The sequence below is a fragment of the Pongo pygmaeus genome, chromosome 13 (assembly GCF_028885625.2).
Source record: "Pongo pygmaeus isolate AG05252 chromosome 13, NHGRI_mPonPyg2-v2.0_pri, whole genome shotgun sequence".
Classification (NCBI taxonomy): domain Eukaryota; kingdom Metazoa; phylum Chordata; class Mammalia; order Primates; family Hominidae; genus Pongo; species Pongo pygmaeus.
The window spans coordinates 119,981,061-120,003,149 of record NC_072386.2 but is presented as its reverse complement, the minus strand read 5'-3'; the positions used below and the strand labels follow the sequence as shown (position 1 = coordinate 120,003,149).

At 52.6% G+C, this 22,089-nt stretch overlaps 1 pseudogene; it reads right to left on the bottom strand.

Moving 5' to 3' along the window:
- Positions 1–3,410: 3,410 nt before the first annotated feature.
- LOC129043549 (putative uncharacterized protein encoded by LINC02913) lies at positions 3,411–4,108 on the bottom strand (annotated as a pseudogene).
- Positions 4,109–22,089: the final 17,981 nt, after the last annotated feature.

Genomic DNA, 22,089 nt, shown 5'->3' with positions numbered 1-22,089 from the left:
GGGTTTCAAATACGGCTTAAAAAGGAGTCCACTTTGAGATGTAAAAGATGCACCATCCATCCACAATGAAGGACCTGAATTCTGATGGGGACACACCGCCAGGAGACTTTTTTTTTGAGACGGAGTCTCGCTCCATTGCCCAGGCTGGAGTGCAGCGGCGTGATCTCAGCTCAATGCAACCTCTGCCTCCCAGGTTCAAGCGATTCTCCTGCCTCAGCCTCCCGAGTAGCTGGGATTACAGGCATCCGCCACCACACCCGGCTAATTTTTTGTATTTTTAGTAGAGACGGGGTTTCCCCATGTTGGCCAGGCTGGTCTTGAACTCCTGGCCTCAAGTGATCCACCCACCTCAGCCTCCCAAAGTGCTGGGATCACAGGCGTGAGCCACTGCACCTGGCCAAGAAGACTATTTTTAAGCAAGGTCCGTGGGGGGTCTTTTCGGTGATTTTGTACGGGATGGATCAGTTCTGCAGCCCTGGGTGGCCCCTCTTAGGCCCATGTGTTCACAGTCTGTGGATGTGTCCCCCTCTCCTGGGAGACGTAAGCGACTCCAGGGCAGGGACCATGTGTGGTTCACGCTTGTTCCCAGAAAGTTCCCCGAGTGCCCAGCTGCCAGAACTCAAAGTCTGTCTGGGGTTGGGGATGTGTCTCCCCCACCAAGCTGAGCCTTGCTGAAGACCAGGACTCCATCCTACTCACTGGAGCACCTGGGCCTCAGGCCCACAGCTGGGCTACTGACTTTTCTCACTGTGGGACCTTCAGCCGGGCCTCTTAGCTCCCTGTGCATCTTCCTCATCTGGGAAGTGGCAATTTCATCTAGTTGCACCTCATGGGGTGGAGGTGAGGATGACCTGGGCAGTGAAGAGGCTGGCATGTCCCAGCGCACAGACCTGCCCACAAGTGGGGCCTTGCTGTCTGGCACTCCCCATGCAACGCTGGGCACAAGGAAGGTGCTGGTACTCCCTGGAGTTCAGGCAGATGTTTTTCCAAAATAACATTTCTTTCTTTCTTTCCTTTTTTTTTTTTTTTTTTGAGACAGAGTTTTGCGATTGTTGCCCAGGCTGGAATGCAATGGTGCGATCTTGGCTCACCACAACCTCCACCTCCTGGGTTCCAGCCATTCTCCTGCTTCAGCCTCCCCAGCAGCTAGGATTACAGGCACGCGCCACCATGCCCGGCTAATTTTGTATTTTTAGTAGAGACGAGGTTTCTCCATGTTGGTCAGGCTGGTCTCAAACTCCCAACCTCAGGTGACCCACCCGCCTTGGCCTCCCAAAGTGTTGGGATTACAGGTGTGAGCCACCATGCCCAGCAACAACATTTCTTAAAGTACAGGGATAACGATGGTGTGTTTTTGGTGGGAGATGTGAGGGTTTGCTTTTGTTTTTTGTTTTTAAGGGAAAGCTTGACATTTCTCTTCTTTATCCCATTCCCCAGCAGACTAACACCAACCAAGCTCCTGCTGCCGGGCCAAGCACTATACCGGGCCACATATTAAGGAACAGGAATTCAGGACATTTGGAAACCAACTTCCAAAGGGTCCAGGGTAAGGAGAGAGAGATGACCTCCTGGGACCCCACCCTCCTGCCTGAGCCCAGAACCCTAGAAGCCAGTCCCAGCTGCAGACACGTGCCCACGCCAGCCTCCCACACACGGTGCTCTCTGAGTCCAGGCATGCTCATGGTCTTTTGAGGAGAGAGACTGATTGTGTTAGGGACCTTGCACCTACAAAATCCATCAGCCTGTACATGGTCGGACATTCGCTCAGGACAAACAAAAACCAGCAAACTCTAATATCCACGTGCAGGGCCTCTCCGGCAGTGAGTGACAGCAGTTTTGGTCTTTTGGCCAGACATCAAGCAAGACACTTTCCATGCAGGAACTCAACCTGTCCTCATTTCACAAGTGAGGAATCCAAGGTTCAGAGAGGTCCAATGAGACTCCCAAGGCCACTCAGTGGCAGGGCCAAGCTCTAACCTTGAGAGTCTCTGATTATAACCCCGGTCTTACCAGGACACCTGCTTAAACCCCTCTGAACCAGGGGTCCCCCAGGAGATAAGCAACAGGTATCAAGTGCACATATGAATACCCAGGCCGGTCGTCACATAGTAAGGTTATATGTACTGAGAAAACTTCTCAGAGTGGGAATCAAAGTGACAAAGATGGAAAATTTGAATCAGGTCATGCAAAACCAAGTGACTCTAGAAGAATGCAGCTTCTCTGAGACTGAGCTAACTCTGGCCAACTTTTGCCTGATTCCCAGATAAGCAAGGAAAAGGTTGGGGGGCAGATAGCAGTTCAGAGGCCTCACTGGTTTTAGTATAAGGGCCTGAGAATGGGCGGAGGCGGGGGAAGACTCAGGCTCTGAGGCTCTCTTGGGGTGGGGGTATCTTAAGCAGCTGTGTGAGGTGGGAGCCAGAAGTGGACTCTTGAGCCAGACAAATCTGATGTTTCTTCCAAGCAAGCCATGTGACCTCTCTGACCCTCAGTCTCTTCATCTGAAATGTGTCCAGCAAAGCTTTATTGACTAGCTGCTCCATGCGGGGCTGATGCTGGGTGCCAGGGACTCAGCAATGAATGGGAACCAGATTGGAGCCCTCACCAAGCTCACTCCTAACGGGGAGACAGCGAATTTGGAGATGAGCAGGTTCTGACATCAGCTGTAAGGAAATAACGCAGGGATGAAATAATCCCTTTCTCGGGTGGGGCTCAGGGTGGGCATCCGAGTCAAGGCTGAGTCCAGCACGGACCCCGGGTGAGTGCTCAGTCGGCGGAAGCTGCTTTTGAGGCTGCAGAAGTTCTATTACCATAACCTGAGTAAAATGGGGCAGCCTTGGGGGCCAGTCTCATCACGGTGTGACGCTCAAAAAAACACCAGTCTGACATCCCCAAATCACTGAAAAGCAGTTTAAATCTTCCCGAAATCTTTCAAAGAGACACCAAAGGGGAAATCCTTTGCGTACCACACACAAAAGACGTTTTCAAGCCTCTCTGCCGGGAGGTCTCATGGTAGTTGCCTCCAGAATATCTCCCTTCCCGCTCCCTCCTTTTTATCCTTATCAGAGAGGTGGGAGCGCTGGGCCTGGCCCCAGGAGACAGGGGACTGCGCTGGATCCAGCCTCAGTCCTCCCTAGCTGTGGGCTGCTGGGTGCATTGCTTAACTACTCTGTGCCTCAGTTTCTTCATCTGCAAATTATAGATAACAATCGCACCACCTCCAAGAGGCTCTTGTGGGAATTCTAGGAAAAAATCCCCATGAAGGCAGGCACACAGCTAGACTATTGACGTGTGAGCTACTAATATGATTTCTCTCTGCCTCCCTCACCCACCTTTCCTTTGCACCCCACTCCAGTTAGGAGCTCTGGGGAGTGACTCCTATAGGTCAGTATGTGTTTTCTAGGTCCCACCGCTCAGCAGCAGCTCCAGCCACTGTCCCAGACAGCACAGGGAAAAGGCCAGGGCTGGACAGGCAGAACTGGGAACTTTCTTAGGAGGGGACAACAGGGCCTGGGACCATGTTTACCCCTGCCCCTCTAAGGCTGCATCCTCTCTTAGGTGGGACACACAAAGGGCAGTGTCCCCCGGGCATCAGTGCTCTGAGGGCAGAGCCAAGCGAATGTCCCCTTAGGGCCTGCCGATGTGCTGGGGAAACGTCGTTCCCCACCTATGAGGCTGCTGCTTGCTCCAAGCCTGGGTGCCATGGCCAAGATGGCTCTACCTGGCTGCCAGGGTCACACAGCAGAGGATTCAGATGTCTCACTTCCTGAGGGGCTCCAGGCCAGGCCCTGGCAACACAGCTGTGAACAGCCATGTGGTTCCTGCCCTCATGGAGCTCACAGCCCTGTGTGCAAAGCAGGCAATCAGGGCCTGAGCATGGGGTGCGAAACCCAGAGTGGGCAGAAGAGGACTGGCTGGGCACCAGAGAGGACTTCCCAGAGGAAGAGGCACTGAAGGGAAGGGCTCGTGTGGGAAGAAAGGGGGTTCCAGGCAGAGGCCACAGCCTGGGCAAGGGCCTGGGAGAGAAAAGTGGTGGGTTCAAGGAGCTGCAGGCTTCCTCGCCCACCTCCCCCCACAGGTGAGGTTTATCGCTCAAGGCCTCATACGCCATCTCATGTGGTCCCTGCTGCCACCTGGAGAGGTCAGAGGGCAGGAACTCTTACTCCCAATTCACACTGGGACAATTCCCAGCTGGACTAGTATCCCCATCGCCTGACTCCTGGCTCAGGTGAAAGAGTCAACATGCAAGGCTGGGCCCGCAGCAGCCCTGGCATTTGACCAGCAGCCAGGTGGGCCCAATTTTCATCACCTGCCTTTAACAGATGAAGAAATTGAGGCTTAGGGAGAGCACAACACCCCTCAACTGCCGCAGTTTTTGTCTGTCTGGGGGCCCTAGGACAAGCCTGAGGTGCAGAAAAGCCCTCCCTGGGTGGGGCAAGAAACAGAGCTGGGAACAGGGGTGACTTGGGGTGAAGGAAGGAGGGGAGCGGGGATGGGTTTTGGAAATCCACACCGGGCAGGGAAAGGCGAAGGAATGTGGGTGAGACGGGGTGCGCCGGTCCCGGAGGGGCCCAGGGCCTCAGGCAGCCCCCTCCCTCCTTGCCTCCCAGGTGAGACCCTAACTTCGCGGAAGACGACACCCCCCTCAGCTGGGCGGGGAGAAGGGCCACCGCCTCCTGGCCACCCAATCAGAGACATTCCCAGTCTGATGGCGGAGGCCGCCAGGGCCAAGGGCTCCCAGGGCCTTCCCCGGGGAACCCCCGAGACCTGACCCGGACTCGGAGGCCCACCGCCCATCACCTGCCCCCAGCCTCATTAGCACCGACACCCGTCGTCCTCCCCTCGGTTTCCGATGGCTCCAGAATTTAAAGGTTAAATCCTAACCTCGTCTCAGCAGTTTCTCCCGGCTTTGCCTACCCAGCGCCAGTTGCTGGTAATTATATGCATCTCCGAGCAGCCAATCAGCTGTCAGACTGACAGATACTGATCTTTTCGTTTTATTTTTAGCTCTGTGCTTCCCCCTCTAGTTGCAAAAAAAAATTCTGTTTGTTCTGTGTGCTGCTGCCTCGCTCCCAGCCCTGCAGCCGGCTCTCATCTCCGCCAGCCAGGCGGGAGCAGGCAGCCGCCGGGGCTGGAGCCTGCGGTCCCCGCCCGAAAGCGGGGAACAGAACGTGCCTGCCGCCCCCGAGCTGCGGACCGCCCTGCCCAGGGCAGCCCCCGCGGCTGCCATGGGGAAGGGAGGAGACCGGGGCGCTGTGGGCACCTTGGATGCAAACACCCGAAGAGCTGTACTCAGTCTTGGGGGCCACGCATGGGAGGAAGCAAGCCCGTACTTGCGGGCTGGGGGCTTGGAAAGACACACCCAGAGACAGCGAGAGACAGAGAAACATACACAGGCAGAGACAAGCTAGACTGAGGGCGGAGGAGAAAAAGACAAGCACGTTCGCCCCTGGAAGCCCTCGTCCCCCATCCCCCAGAACCGAACAGAAGGGGTCAGGAATGGCCTCAGCCCCGCCCGGGAGGGGGACTCAGAGGGGAGTTTCCAGCCCCGGGGCCCCGCAGAGCTCGGACCGGGAACCTGGGCCGCCCCTCCCAGGTCTGGTGCCTCATCTGCCACGCAAGGGCGAGTGAAGTGCTCTTCAGGGTCATTTGCGAGTTGTTCTGGAAGGTTCTGTGGGCCTTCCTGGAGGCTGGCAGGTGTAGGGGCCTGGCCAGAGGGAGGCCCCTATTCACACAGCTTCTCTGGAGGGAGAGACAGCAACTGAGGGCCAGGAAAGCTCTTAGGTCCCAGTGAGTCTCCCAGACAGTGGAGGGGTCTGATCCAGGGGGGCCGGCGCTGAAGAGTGATGGGAATGATTGTGAAGTTTCCTTCCATCCTCGCGGCTCTCTACAATTTGCAAAGTGTTCCCTTTGCCCCAGTGGCCTCTCTTTCTGCCCCACAGTTAGCTCCAGAATGGAGGGAAATAGGGGTCTGGGAGGCCTGGCGAGGCTCACCTGTTTTCTGATGGGCCCTGGGGCCGGCATCGGGGGAGTGTGGCTTCATGGTTCCGGCTTTGAGGCACAACTCACCTGGTTCAAGCCCCAGGGTTGCTGTTTACCAGCTCTGTGACCCTGAGTAAATGGCTGGAGCTCTCTTGGCCCCAGTGTCCCCATTGGGAAGGTGGGCCCCCACCCCACCGCGCACCCCACAGAGTGGCTTGGGGCCAGAAGTCACTCTGTCTGGGTGCTCCTCCTGGCCCCGGCCTCCACGGGCCCGGCACACTTGTGAGCAGGTATTATTAGCTTCTCCGTTTTGCGGATGGGGAAACTGAGGTTCATGTGACTCGTAATTGGCAGAACTGGGACTAGAAACACCCCCCCACTTTTGGCTTCCTTTTCTCTGACACCACAGATGGCGCGCTGAGAAAAAAGAGAAGAGCAGGAGAAGGGAATTAGGAGCCCGAGAGAGATGGAGGGAGGCAGAAGCGCCGTGATCAATTACTTGGGCTATAAATTTCTGCTGTTTTGCAAAGTGAGCACACAACCTCCGAGAGGCAGAGCTCCCTGGGCAGGCTCTGGAGAAACCAAACAGAGCCAAGCCCCGCAGCAGGCGCTTTTGATGGTGGGAACCGGAGAGGGAGAGGAGTCGAGCTCAAGGGTGGGTGGGACAAGCTGGGGGTACAGCAGAGGGGGCCAGGGGAGGGCCAGAGGCGAGGAAGGAAACCCAAGTGTCAGTGAGCTTGGGAGCTGTGGGAGCCCCCTGGGAAGGGGGCGGCCTCGTGCCTCCCCAGCATTCTGTCCCACTGCTGGGGGGTGGGAGAACCAGGTCTGGGCACAAGATCGTGGGCCCCCTGCCACTGCATTCGAAGCTGGTACAGGGCGGGGGCGACGGGGGGCAGGAGGCCCTTTGAACCTCACCTTCCTCATCTGCCAAATGGGGATACTGACGACATCCATCCCCAGGGATTGGTATCTAGGGTATAAGTGGCTTAGCCTGGGGCCTGGCACACAGCAAGGAGAGTTGTTGTTGTTGTAAATTTTTTGGAAGATTACCAAGGGCAGAAGTGTTTGGTAACTGGTGGTTTGGAGACCAACTTAATCATTTAAAAGGTGGAAAGTGGTCCCCCCTGGGAGGAAGGGTGATGGAAAGAGTTTCCCACAGTGGGGATAGGTTGGGCAGGGCATTAGACCTGTCTCTTGGTCTCCCAGCCATGGAGGGGCTGTGGACAGGGGCCAGGATGCTGTGTGTAGCTGGGAAAAGAGGCCAGAGCCAGCTGCCCAGGCTCTGACTCCTGGACTCCACCTTCCTGGAGCCCTGCAGTGGCTCACTTAGGAAATGAGCTGGAAGCAGAGGCCGGCTTCTCTCTTGGAATCCAAGTGCCCCAGGGAACATGGGATCCTGGGAGCAACCCCCTCAGGGCCTTCCACACTGTGGAACTGCAAAGAATGTAGCGTTCCAGAAGCGGCCCCTGTGTGCTCAAACTTCTACTGTGCAGGAGGAAGTTCCCAGTGAGCCAGCCCTGGCCCTGCCCACAGGGAGCAATTTGTCAGGGAGAAGGGAAAAAAATAGATACGCCTGACCCCTGAACCTTGGTCTTTCAACCCCAGACAATGGTCAAAGTAAATGGGAGGCTGCAGAATGGAAGAAGAAGGCCACAGACTACAGACACGAGGAAGGAGGAAAGCAGGGGTGGGAACCTGAGGGCAAGTGGTGAAGCCCAGAGTCACCGTAAATCAGAGCCCCAGAGAAGATGCCCTGAGGTTCAGGCAGGCGCTAGGCTCAGGGCCGGAGGCAGACACTCTCCAGCTTCAGAGATCCCAGGCCAAAGGCACTGAAGGAGCTCTCTATTTTAAAGGAGCCCTAAGATGGATTCCTTTTCAGTGGAAAAGGACTTCCCCTGGATGGGGATGATGAAAACGTTGACTTAGTCATAACAAATGTAAGAAACAGCCCCCGAAGAGAAGTTTATTTCTTGCTTGCATTACAGTCTCCTGGGGGCTGGTGGAGGGAGGGGCAAGGGCTCTGCTCCATGTGGTCACTCAGGGGCCCAGGCCTCTTCACCCTGTGACCCTGTCATCACCTAAGGCCTTAACCTCCTCTGCTGTAACCAGGTCGAAGAAGAAAGAGGGAGCGTGGAGGATAGCATGGAAGGATGTTTGTGGACCAAGCTAAACCAGGGCAGAGGAGACACATCATTTCAGCTCCCGTTGCACAGGCCAGAGCTGGGTCACGTGGCCACTCCTACCTGCAAGGGAGGCTGGGAAATATAGTCCAGCTGCATGCCCGGGAGGAAGCCAATGAACCAGGGTTTGGTGAAAACATAGCAATCTCTACCTCAAATGCTGTCCTCTTCAGGTGGATGAGTTGACATGAAGCGACGCTAACAAAGTGCCCACTGTACCTGGCCTCTGACCTGTGTGCCAAAGCTGCTAATCTGGAAACCCAGAGGCTGGTCGCCTTAGGGTCAGGACAGGCCTCTGAAGGCTGCTCCTCTACCTCCTCTGGAAACTGTACCTTAAAGCATGCCAGCCTGGGCAACATGGCGAGACCTCGTCTCTACTAAAACAACACAACAACAAAAATTAGCCAGGTATGGTGCCTGGCACCTATAGTCCCAGCTACTCGGGAGGCTGAGATGGGAGAATCGCTTGAGCCCGGAAGGTCAAGGCTGCAGGGGTCTGTGATCACACCACTGCACTCCAGCCTGGGTGACAGAGTAAGGTTCTGCCTCAAAAAATAATAAAAGTAAAAATAAAGTGTGCAGAGAAGGAACAAGGGGAGTAGAGGAAGGTTTTTTGGTCTAAGGAAAGCAGCTAAAGCCTTTATCAGATTCCCAAAAATTTGAAGCAAAGGGGCTTAAAGAGAAGTGGACCACTGCCTATTAAAGCAACAGCCTTGGTACTAGGACATTGGTCCTTATGAGCCCAACTACACAGAAGCTGAGGATTCCCCAGCTGTCATCCCCTCTCCCCAACCAGGCATGCCCCATAGACCTCCAGGGTCAGGGCAGGGAAGGCCGCCACCGATCCTCAGCAGCAAACACACCAGTCCAAGTCAGCCACGATGACCAAAGCAGCCACAGGGCCATGGGGCGTCAGCATGGGAGGCGAGTTCAGCCGTACAGATGGAGAAACTGAGGCCCAGAGAGGGGCCATCTTGTCCAGGATCATGCAGTGAGTCAGGGCAGAGTCGGGTGGCATTCAGTGTCTAACCAGTCAGGTTTCTGTGGTTATAAGCAAGAGAAATGGACTTTGTTTGACTTGAGCAGGAAGGGGCTTTATCATCAGACCAGGAGGGAGCTCAGAGAACGGAAGCAAAGGCCAGAGATCCAGGCGGACCTCGGTGAGGATGGGATGAAACCAGGGCATCTTCCAGAGCAAGGAAAGACTCAGTGACCACCCCAGGGGTTGGCCATCAAGAATGAGGCCAGATGAGCATCTATCTTCAGGGTAGGAGGGCTGGCGACCAAGATAGGGCTCCAGGCCTGCTGTGGCTTGAATGTGTCCCCCAAATTTCATGTGTCATAGAGAACTTAATCTCCAATGGGGCAGTATTGAGAGGTGGGAGCTTTAAGATGTGATTGGAGCCTGAGGGTTCTGCCCTCAGGAATGGATTAATGCATTCGTGGATTTCAATGGATTAACGGGTCATCATGGGAGGGAAACTGGTGGCTTTATAAGAAGAAGAAGAGAGGCTTGAGCCAGCTCATGGGCCACTCTGCCCCCTTGCCATGTGATGCCCGGCACTGCCTGGAGACTCCGCACAGATCCCCACCAGCAAAAAGGGTGTCACCAAATGTGTTCCCTCGACTTGGGACTTCTCAGCTGCCATAACTATAAGAAATACATTCCTTTTCTTTATATATTACCCAGTTTCAGGTATTCTGTTATAAGCAACAGAAAACAGACAAAGACGAGGCCCATCCCTTGGCCAGGCAGGACAGGGGCATCTGGGCTGACAGCCCACTCCCCAGGCTACACACTTCGGGGGAGGTCCCCATGAGGCAACTGGGGGTCTCTTGCCAGAAAAGGGGGGCTTGGGTGCTGGGCTGGCCAAAACAGCAGATGTCCACCCTGGCCTCCTGCACCGGGGTTGTGCGATCAAAACAAAACAAGCACGGGGCTGGATTCCTGCAGCCGAGAGCTACAGGCTAACCAGGGAGTCCGGCCCAGAGCACAGCCGAGAATCAGGGAAAACAGAGGCTCTCTGCAAGCTCGCTCTGCGAACCTGGGACCCGGATTCCAGGCTCTACGGCTCCCCCAGGAGACTGGCAGCTCCCTGAGGGCAGTAAGGGAGGCTCCTGGCCCCACTCCAAGCTGGGCTCATGTGGGGCTCGCTGAGACCAGTCTGTGGAGATTTCACAAGCCAAGGATTCACACTGAAGGAGGAGCTGAGGCCAAGGGCTGGGGGTCCAGGTGGAATTTATCCCAGGGGGCTGGGAGGTGGAGCGGGGAGAAAGTCCAGGAAGTCCAGCAGGGCCTGACTCAGGAGCTCAGCACTTGTTTCACTCCCACCTCCCCACCCCACCCCAACCCCGGCTCTGGAGGGAGGCCAGTGGCTGATACTCAGTGTTCATGCTGGCAGGAGCGAGAAACCAGAGAGAAAGGAGGGATGGTGCGACAGTCAGTTTCCTGTGTCCACTCAGGGGAGGCTGCAGTCCCCACCTCTTGAATCAAACATGAATCTCTGTGTTGCCAGGAAGGTATTTTGCAGATGCGATTAAAGTCCATGATTGCCAGCCGGGGGCGGTGGCTCATGCCTATAATCCCAGCACTTTGGGAGGCTGAGGCGGGTGAATCACTTGAGGTCAGGAGTTCGAGACAAGTCTGGCCAACATGGTGAAACCCCATCTCTACTAAAAATACAAAACTTTGCCAGACATAGTGGCCCGTGCCTGTAATCCCAGCTACTCGGGAGGCTGAGGCACGAGAATCACTTGAACCCGGGAGACGGAGTTTCCAGTGAGCTGAGATGGTGCCATTGCACTCCAGCCTGGGTAACAGAACAAGAGCCTGTCTCAAAATAAATAAATAGTCCATGATTGGTTGACTTTAAGAATGGAGATTGTCGGCCGGGTGTGGTGGCTCATGCCTGTAATCCCAGCACTTTGGGAGGCCAAGGCGGGCGGATCACGAGGTCAGGAGATCGAGACCATCCTAGCTAACACAGTGAAACCCCGTCTCTACTAAAAATACAAAAACATTAGCCGGGCATGGTGGCGGGTGCCTGTAGTCCCAGCTACTCAGGAGGCTGAGGCAGGAGAATGGCGTGAACCCGGAATGCGGAGCTTGCAGTGAGCCAAGATCGCACCACTGCACTCCAGCCTGGGTGAGAGAGCAAGACTCCATCCAAAAAAAAAAAAAAAAGAAAGAAAGAAAGGGAGATTGTCTCAGATACTCTGGGTGGGCCTGACTCAATCTGGTGAAAGGCCTTAAGAACAGGGCTGGGGCTTCACTGCCTGTGGATGGCAGCGTGTGCCCAGGTGGAGATTTCCAACTGCCCTTTCCGACAGCCTGCCCTCTAGATTTCAGACATGCTTCTCCAGCCCCCACAATTGCATGAGCCAATTATTTGCAATAAATCTCCCACTATCGACCTCTTACTGCTTCTGTTTCTCTAGCAGAACCCTGACCAGCACAGCTGGCAGGAGGACAGTGGGGAAGTGGGCTGGGAGGTTCTGAGGACCCTCTCTAGGTAGGAGCATCACACCTGCACAAACAAGCAATAACTAGGTCCTGTCCCTCACGCAGCTGGGAAGCAAGGACAGTGCCACCCGCAGGGGCCGTGCAGCCGTGGGTGCTGGCATTCAGCAAGGTGGCTCGGAACTCCGGGGCAGGCCTGGCACAGTCGTGTACAACTGTCCTTTGTCCCCCCAACACCATCCCCCTGAGTGGCAGACACATCCGTTAAACTCTGGCCTGCAAAGATTCGATGCCTGTTATTTCTCTGAATCTGCAGAACATTGGACAAAAGAAGAGACTGAGGTCCAGACTTGCTCACTTGTCTGGGGGTTGAGAGGGTCGAAGAGTTCTTTGAACCCCACCTCTCTCAATGAGGCTAAGGTGCCCATGTGACCATCAGACCCCCAACAGCGATACGGCCAGGTCTGAGGTCTGAGCTAACCTGGTGGAAGGATGGCTTCGAGGGGCTCCATCCTGACCCGTGTGGGCAGACACACATCCCAGGTCTGGCTGACTGTCCTCAGGGGAGGTGAGGGGCCTGCTGGGAAAGAGAGTCCATCACTGTAAGCCTCCCTCCCCCAAGATCAAGGATCTCCAGAAACTTCAGGTCTCCTAAAATCTCTCCCCAGCCTCCTGGCCCCATTCTCACTGTGTCAGTAGGAGGCACAGCGGAGGCTTAGGAAGCATCCACGGCCCCCCTGTGTTGGGACCTCAGGGGAAGTGTGGTGAGGTGCCACTCAGTGTCCTCTTCCTCCGGGACAAGGGGAGGAACAACAGGAGCTGGGGTGGAGGTGGCAGGAAAGAAGATAAAGAAAGGAAGACCCCTGACTCCACCTCAGGCCGCCTCCAACAAGCAGCTGGGCCTGCAGGCCTATGGGTGGGAAGCCTGCGGGTAGCGGGGACGTTTACTTTTTTTTTTCTAAGATGGTGCCTCACTCTGTCGCCCAGGCTGGAGCGCAGTGGTGCGATCATGGCTCACTGCAGCCTCCTGGGGCTGAAGCCATCCTCCTGCCTCCCCAGTAGCTGGGACCACAGGCACATGCTACCATGTCCGGCTAACTTTTTTTTTTAATTTTATTTTTTTTGGAGATAGGATCTCGCTGTGGTGCCCCAGCTGGTCTTGAGCATTTACTCTTATATACTGACCAAACATGAATACAAAGCCCACTGCCAGAGTCAGGCTTTGCTCTAAGCACTAACAATTGTTCACTTCTTTAATCCTCACAACCGCCCTTCGGGAGTGGAGGGACTATTACTCTCTGTCATACCCATTTTATAGAGGAGGAGACTGAGGCACAGAGAGGTTAACTCCTTGCCCAAGGCCCCACAGCCAACACATGGTGGCCCCGCCCCATCTCCCTAATCCCAAGGCCCCATCCACCTCTCCTCCTTCCTCAGACCTTGGAAGAGACCTCCCCAGGGGGCCTCCCCACTCTCAGCTGGAGACCCCAGTCAAGAGGGTCCCTCTGTCTCCTGTTATAGCACAGGCCACAGTGCAGACCCATCCTTTCTCCCTCTCTCTCTCTCTCTTTTTGTCTCCCTCTCTCTCTCTCTCATCAGCTGTTTGTTTGGTCTTTGGGGCTCCCACCCTTCATTTTTGAGGCAATAAACACTCAGGATGGAGTTTGGAAGGCACAGAGACCTCACACTGTGGTGTAATTGATCTGTCCCCGTAGCTCCATCCCCTCCAGCAGCAGGGCTTCTCACTGGCTGCATGGCGGGCAGGATGGGGCTGGGCTCTGCAGATCTCGGGTTGGTCGGCTGCCCCTGTGCCATCCCTGTGGATCTATCGCAGCTGTCACTTGGCAGCTTCATCCTCCCAGCCCTCTGAGATGTGCTGTCATCACCACCCCACTTTTCAGATGAGGAAATCGAGGCTCAGGGGTGTTGGGGAATTTGTCCAAGGTCTTCCATCTGTCTGGGCTCAGCACTGGCACTTTTCAGGGCCTCCACTTTTCTTCGAGTGTCTTCGGGGCTCCCTTTGATACCTCACTGCATGCACAGTGCAGCCACGTTCTGCCCAAAACCTCACAATGCTACGAGAGGAAACAAGAGTCTGCCTTGAGCAATGCTGGCCCCGGCTCAATGCATGGGGCAGACCCGGAGGCTAAACAGTGTTTCTACCTTAACTGTGATCCCGGAGACTTCCATAAACCGGGTTTGCTTAAAGCAAGGAAAGCAGGGATTAACTGAGTCTGGGCAGTTTCCCTGGAATTCAGATTGTGCAAAATGACATTTACATTCTCCTAGGGGAGTGAGGACCATGGGCTGTGTAGGAGGGAGCCCCCCCAGACCCCAGAAAAGGCAGCTGGGGAGCCATGGGTAAAGCAGAGAGCCCCCCACCCCCCACCCCACCCACCAACAGCAGCCGCAGCAGCCAGCATCCACAGGAAGATGTTCCAGTCCATAGAAATCCTTGCAGGTGACATAGAAGCCTGTGGGCCCCGCCCACACTTTCTGAGCACTTCCCCCAATGGGAGGATTCACCTATCATTACCTCACTCACCCCAGCCCTCCCTGGGCATGGCTGCAGTGGCTCTGTCCCATGCTCTGTTACCCAAGACACATCTTGGGACACAAGACACAAAGGAGATAGAATTTCACTGTAAAGCAAGAAATTCCTCAAAGTCTCTCATTCATTCATTCATTCATTTGTTATTTATTTATTTATTTATTTTTGAGACAGAGTTTCACTCTTGTTGCCCAGGTTGGAGTGCAATGGCACAATCTTGGCTCACTGCAACCTCTGCTTCCCAGGTTCAAGCGATTCTCCTGCTTCAGCCTCTTGAGTAGTTGGGATTAGAGGCATGTGCCACCACGCCAGGTTAATTTTGTATTTTTAGTAGAGACGGGGTTTCTCCATGTTGGTCAGGCTGGTCTCGAACTCCCAACCTCAGGTGATCCTCCCACCTTGGCCTCCCAAAGTGTTGGGATTACAGGCATTAGCCACTGCACCCGGTCTATTTATTTATTTATTCATCCATTTCATGCACTCCCCTGAAGCTTTTAATTGTTATATTCTTTCTCATCAGTGCCTAAAGGGTTGGGCACAGCCACCACTCCTCCCCAAATATCCAAAACCATCACCAACCCTCCCTTGGGCACGAAAGACACTGGGGCTGGGCTGATGGAATGAAACAAATCACCTGCCTTTGCACCTTCCCTGAGCATGCAGGTCCCCCAGCCTCAGTCGAGCCTTCAGATGACTGCAGCTGCTGACTGCACTCTCAGAAGAGACTTGGAACCGGAACCACTCAGCTAAGCTGCTTCTGAATTTCTCACCCACAGAAACAATGAGATAATAAATGTTTCCTGCTATTTAAACCTTCTATGTTTGGGGATTATTTGTTATGTAGCAGTAGATGAACACAGTGATGAGAGTGTGTGTGAGAGAGAGGGACTTGTAAACAAATGAATGGAATGCTAGCAGGCCTGTGGGGGATTGGCCAGGGATGGATTCCTGAGAGCTGAGTGAGGTATTCCCAGTAGAAGTGTCCTTGGAGACCAGCAGGAGAGACAGTGAAATAATGATTCACAAACCATTTCATTCATTCAAGAAACAACTGTGCACTTGCTGTGGACTCAACACTATACCAGGTACAGGGGACTACAGTGTGGAAAAGCAGGCTCAGGACCAGCTGTGATCAGGTACTTTTTTTTTTTTTTGACAGAGTTTCACTCTTTTGCCCAGGCTGGAGTGCAGTGGCAGAATCTTGGCTCACTGCAACCTCGGTCCCCGGGATCAAGCGATTCTCCTGCCTCAGCCTCCCAAGTAGCTGGGATTATAGGTACCCATCACCAGGCCTGACTAATTTTTTTTGTATTTTTAGTAGAGACAGGGTTTTGCCATGTTGGCCAGGTTGGTCTCAAACTCCTGACCTCAGGTGATCTACCCTCCTAAGCCTCCCAAAGTGCTAGGATTACAGGCATGAGCCACTGCACCCTGCCTGTGATAAGGTTCTAATTGCAAGGAAAGAGCAAGGTTACAGATAAACATGTCATTCCAGATGGGATGAGCGCCACGAGAGAAGACCTGGAAGAAGGCCTCGCTGAAGGCCACACAAACAAAGGCCAAAAGGATCTGTAGACGTTGGCCAGGTGGCGCTGGGAGGTGCAGGTACAGGGAGACGGCATTCCAGACAGAGGGCAGAGCATGTGCAAAGGCCCCAAGGTGGTGAGAAGCTGGTGAGTCAAAAGAACAATCTTAAGAAGGTCAGTGCTCTGGGAACAGAGTGAGCGAAGGGGAGGGAGATGAGGGCTGGTGGGAAGACTAGACACAGGGTTAGTGAGCCAGGCTAAGACTTTCTGTCCTTATGCCCTGCATAGTGGAGAACCACCGAAGGTTTTAGCACAAGGACAGGCGAATGTTTGAGTGCCTTCATTGATATCAGTTACAGAATACCTGACTCGAGTGTTTTGAACCATAAAGGTTATTCAAGAAGAATTACTGAGCTGGGCGCGGTGGCTCATGCCTGTAATCCTAGCACTTTGGGAGGCCAAGGTGGGTGGATCGCTTGAGCCCAGGAATTCAAGATGAGCCTGGGCAACATGGCAAGACCCCATCTTATTTATTAAAAAAAAAAAAAAAAAAGAAAGAAAGAAAGAAAATTGAGCTGGGTGCGGTGGCTCATGCCTGTAATCCCAGCACTTTGGGAGGCAGAGGCAGGCGGATCACCTGAGGTCAGGAGTTCAAGATCAGCTTGGCCAACATGGTGAAACCCCATCTCTACTAAAAATGCAAAAGTTAGCCAGGCGTGGTTGTGCATGCCTGTAATCCCAGCTAATCAGGAGGCTGAGGCAGGAGAATCGCTTGAGCCCAGGAGGCAGAAGTTGTAGTGAGCCAAGATTGCACCATTACACTCCAGCCTGGGTGACAGAGCAAGACTCCGCCTCAAAAAAAATAATAATAATAATAATAATAATAATAATAAAAATAAATAAAAAATAACAAAAGAGGTTCAGGACTTACATGTTAAAACTATAAAACACTGATGAAAAAACTTAAAAGAATCTAAATAAATGGAAAGACAATTCATGTTCATAGGTTGGAAGAATCAACAAAGTAAAAATTAGCCGGATGTGGTGGTGCACACCTGTAATCTCAGATTCTTGGGAGGCTGAGGTGGGAGAATCACTTGAGCCTGAGGCAGAGGTTGCAGTAAGCCCAGATTGCACCACTGCACTCCAGCCTGGAAAATGGAGTAAAAAAAAAAAAAAGAAAAGAAAGAAGAAAGTATTATTAAGATCAGAAGTCCAGGAGTTAGCTCAGTGGTTCAAGAGTCAAGGATCTAGATGCATTCCACCCTTTCACTTTGCCACCCCTGGGTCCTTGTTTTCTTAAACCTCAAATTTGTCACCTCACTGTTGCAAGATGGCTGCCCCAGCTCCAGACATCACATCCTCACACACCTGCATCCAGAACAACTCGCTGTCTTTATAGAGCGGCTGGCAGTCCTTCCAAAAGCCCCCAGTGCACTTCCCTTTCTGCCTCACTGAACACTTTGGGTCACATGCTCACCTCTGTTTTAATCACTGGAAATGGGGAGCAGGATTGGCACAAATGGCTTGGAAGGATCGTGATTACCTCCCGGGGCCTCAGTGTTGCTCACACAAGACCAGTATTCAGTGAGCAAGGAGAAGTGACTTGATTGTGGAACTGTGAGTGCTTTATCTGCGTGCATTTGTCCAGCACAGGCTGTGTCCAGTGTCAAGGGACAGCGACAGAAGCAGAGCGAGCCCCTGACTAGGGACCCTGCACTGGGACAGAGGTCACGAAAGCAGCCTACAGGAGTGACCGGCTCCTAAGATATGTCTACATCCGAGCAACTGTTCCCAAGGGGATCCAGACCCCCATCACCTGCTGGCTTCTCCAGCATCAGCTCCAGCCTCTTGCTCCTATCCCAGGTGTTCAGGGGGCCCAGCCATGCACCCCTGGCATGGGTGGGAATATCAGGCTGAGGCCATCACCGTCTCAGCTGCTCCAGGATGAGAAGAAAGCCGTACCCTATACTCGAGGCCTTATCAGGTCACACCTGCCTCCCATCCTCATGTCCCCAGCCTCTGAGAAAGCTCAGTGTTTCTCTGGAACATTCTTGAGAGCTGAAGCAATCCTTACGGCAGAAAAAATCATCTGTTCTCTTCTAGAGTAATGAAAACTTCTGCTGGGCCCCTGGTCACCCAACAAAAGACCACATTTCCAGCCGGGTGCAGTGGCTCACGCCTGTAATCCCAGCACTTTGGGAGGCCAAGGCGGGTGGATCACAAGGTCAGGAGATCGAGACCATCCTGGCTAACATGGTGAAACCCCGTCTTTACTAAAAATACAAAAAAAAAAAATTAGCTGCACGTGGTGGCACTCACCTCTACTCCCAGCTACTCGGGAGGAGAAGTGCTTGAACCCAGGAGGCAGAGGTTGCAATGAGCTGAGATCGTGCCACTGCACTCCAGCCTGGGCAACAGAGCAAGACTCTCTCTCAAAAAAAAAAAAAAAAAAAAAAATTTCCCAGCCTCCCTTGTGATGAATGGCTCCCACATGACCAGGCTCTGGCTAGCAGCACGTGAATGGCAATGATGCGTGCCCTGCTCTTTAAAGGAAGATAGTCCTTCTTCCTGGTCTCCCCTTCCTGCCGGCTGGAATGCAGACACAGTGGCAGGAACCAGAGCAGCCATCGTGCATCACGAGGTGGAAGCTGTGTGTTAAGGATGGCAGAGCGGCAAGCCCAGGGGAGTCTGGGTACTGACACTGGGCTGTGGATGTTGGGACTGGCTATCTTGTTCAGATCGCTGCTATTCTGGGTTTTGCTACAGCAGCTGAACTGGTATCATAATCCATGGTCATCACGAGGCAACAAACTTGATACCAGTTTTGCCTTCAAGTGACAAAGGCAAAAGTCATCGTGAATCCAGCCCCCTCCTTGGCTGGAGAGCAGGAGGCAAGTTAAAACAGGTGTAAAGCAACACCGGAGAGTGTCCCCAATGTTCCCAGGGGATTTAGAGAGCCACGGAGGTGCCAAGAAAAGGAAGAGAGCTGTGTGCCGGGGGCATCCACGCTAAGCCAGCCTGGCACTGGGTAGGACACTCAGATGTGCTCATTTCTACAGGGACATTGCGGGAGTGGGCATAGTGCTTTTATTTAGTGTGTGTGAGAGAAGCTCTGATTTTCTTTTCTTTTCTTTCTTTTTTTTTTTTTTTTTGAGACGGAGTCTCACTCTGTCGCCCAAGCTGGAGTACAGTGGCGCAATTCAGCTCACTGCAACCTCCACTTCCCTGGTTCAAGCAGTTCCCTCTCCTCAGCCTCCCAAGTAGCTGGGATTACAGGCGCACACCACCATGCCTGGCTAATTTTTTTTGTACTTTTAGCAGAGACGGGGTTTCACCATGTTGGCCAGACTGATCTTGAACTCCTCACCTCAGGCAATCCACCCGCCTCGGCCTCCCAAAGTGCTAGGATTACAAGTGTGAGCCACCGTGCCCGGCCGAGAAGCTCTGATTTTCATGTAAAGAGGAAACCTGGGCTCAAACTGCCAGCCCAACGATGGCCAGAAGCCACCATCTCACTATGCAGCCCTGGGTCGAGTTGGTAACCAGTTCTTCTCATGCCTCGGTTTCTTCACCTTGTACATGGGAGTTTATACATATGATCACTTGGACATTTAATTCAATTTTTTAAAAAGAGATGGGATCTTTCTTTCTTGCTTAGGCTGGAGTACAGTGGTGCAAACACAGCTCACTGCATCCTTGACCTCCTAGGCTCAAGAGATCCTCCTGCCTCAGCCTCCTGAGTAGCTGGGACTACAGGTGTGCACCACCACAGCCAGCTATTTTTTTTTTTTTTTTTTTTGGTAGAGAAGGGGGTCTCACTATGTTGCCTAGGCTGGTCTCAAACTCCTGAGCTCAAGCGATCCTCCTGCCTCAGCCTCCCAATGTGCTGGAAGTACAGGCATGAGCCACTACACCCAGCCATTTGCACATTTTAATACAATTAAACTCTACCTACGTACAGGCAGTGTACAAACAGCCCACCAGGACTGTGCAATAGGATTTTACCACTATTGTCAGACTGTCTCCTGTCATAAACAAAAGGCTTCTCCTTTAGAGATGAGTGCAAATATTGTCAAGCTCATGGCCCAATTACTCTATGTGCAAACAGACACCCCAACAGCCGCCTCTCTCCCAGGCGAAGAGGAGCCCAGAATTATTGTTCCATTACCTTCTCACGCATCATGGATAATCTGCTTGGATAGTAGGTGTATTGTTTAAGTCAATTTCCCGTCACTGCTCTAACAGATTACCGCAAGATTGGTGGCTCAAAACAACCCAAATTTATTATCTTATAACTATGGGAGTCATAAGTCTGAAATGAGTCTCCCTGGGCTGAAATCAAGGTGTCGGCAGGACTGCATTCCTTCTGGAAGCTATAGGGGAGAATTCACATCCTTGCCTTTTCAGCTTCCAGAGGCCACCCACATTCCTTGACTCATGGCTCCTTCCACCAAAGGCATCATTCCAACCTCTGCTTCCTTCACCACGTCGCCTCCTCTAGCTCTGACCCTCCTCCCCCACCCGTCTAAGGACCCTGGTGATTACCTTGGGCCCACCTAGATAATCCACGATCATCCCCCCATCTCAGGATTCCTAACTTAATCACATGTGCAGAATCCCTTTGGCCACATGAAGTAGCACACTCACAGCTTCCAGGGATCAGAACGTGAATGTCTTTGGGTGCTGTTACTCTGTGTGCCACTATCAGTGTCCTCCCACTTGGAAGAGGACAAAAGTTTTCCTCTGTTTTGCTCACTCATGTGTCCCAAGAACCTACAGCAGGGTTGGCTCAAAAGAATATTTGGTAATTCATGAATACGTGATTGAGAGTGGCCCAAATATCACAAGCAAATTTTTTTTTTCTTTCTATTTTTGAGACAGGGTCTCACTTTGTCACCCAGGCTGGAGTCCAGTGGCGTGATAGCTCACTGCCACCTCAACCTCCCAGGTTCAAGAGATCCTCCCACCTCAGTCTCTCAAATAGCTGGGACTACAGGTGCACACCATCATACCCAGATAATTTTTTTTTTGTCAAGTCGGGGTCTCGCTATGTTGTCCAGGCTGGTCTCGAACTCCCGGGCTCAAGCGATCCTCCCACCTCAGCCTCCCAAAGTGCGGGCCTCATAGGCAAATCTTGATAGAACTGTGACTAGAACCAAGAAGCCCTGTTTCCCAGGTCGGTACTGATTGAGGGGAACAGCATTTATCTTTGTACAGAGGAGGATGGTCCTGTGACTATCAGGTTGATCAGAGGATAAAGAGCCGGCTGTGCCTGTGAAGGAGAGCAGGCGTGAGCTACTGCCTGGCTACCCAAGGCAAAGCAATGCAGTGGCAGGGGCAGTGTCCAGGAAGCCCCCGTCTCCGAAATGTGGAGGACTTTGTCTTGTGATTCTGTAAGCAAGTGTGGTCAGACCCAAAGAGCTCTGCCCTAACCCAGTCACAGGGTGGCCGAGCAGAGGCAGCTGAGCACTCTTCATAGTCCTGGTGGCCAAGGTGCTGTTGTGACTGCTGACCTGTGTAATGTTATTCTGAATCTTTGTTTACATTTCAGGGTTTTTTAGGTAAAATTTACATATTCACAAATGCACGATTTACAAATGCACAAATTTCATGTGTACCATTTTATGAGGTTTTATGTATTTTATTAAATGCATACACCTGAAGCCCACACATTAACAAAATCAAGAACTTTTCAACATGCCAGAAAGTTACTTTGTGTCTTCCCAGCCAATCCTGCACCCCCAGAGGCAATCAGTTTTCTAATTTTTTTCACCATAGATTAGTTTTGCCTGTTCCAGAACTTTGTATAAATGGAATCACACAATTTGTATCTTTTTGTGTCTGTCTTTTTTCATTCCACATAATGTCTGTGATTCATCTGTGTTGTTGTGTTTACTGATAGTTCATTCTCTCTCTCTCTCTCTTTTTTTTTTTTTTTGACGAATTGTATTCCATAGTATGGATATACCACAATTTGTTTATCTGTTCTTCTGTTAATGGACATTTGGGCAGTTTCCAGTCTGAGGGTATTATAAATAAAGCTGCTACAAACATTTACATAAAAATCTTTTTGCAAACATGTGCACTTATTTCTTTTGGGAACACATCTAGAAGTGGCATTACTGGGTCATAGGGTAGATGTATGTTTTACTTTATAAGACAAGAGCGAAACTTTCTCCAAGGTACTTGTAACATTTTATGTTTCCTTCAGTAATTTATGAGAGTTCTAGTTTTTCTACATCCTCATCCACATTTGGTGCTATCAGTCTTTTAAAATTTTAATCATTCTAGTGCAGGGGTCCCAAACCTCCAGGCCACAAACTGGTATAGGTCCATGGCCTGCTAGGAACCGGGCCGCACAGCAGGAGGTGAGTGGCAGAGGAGGGGGCA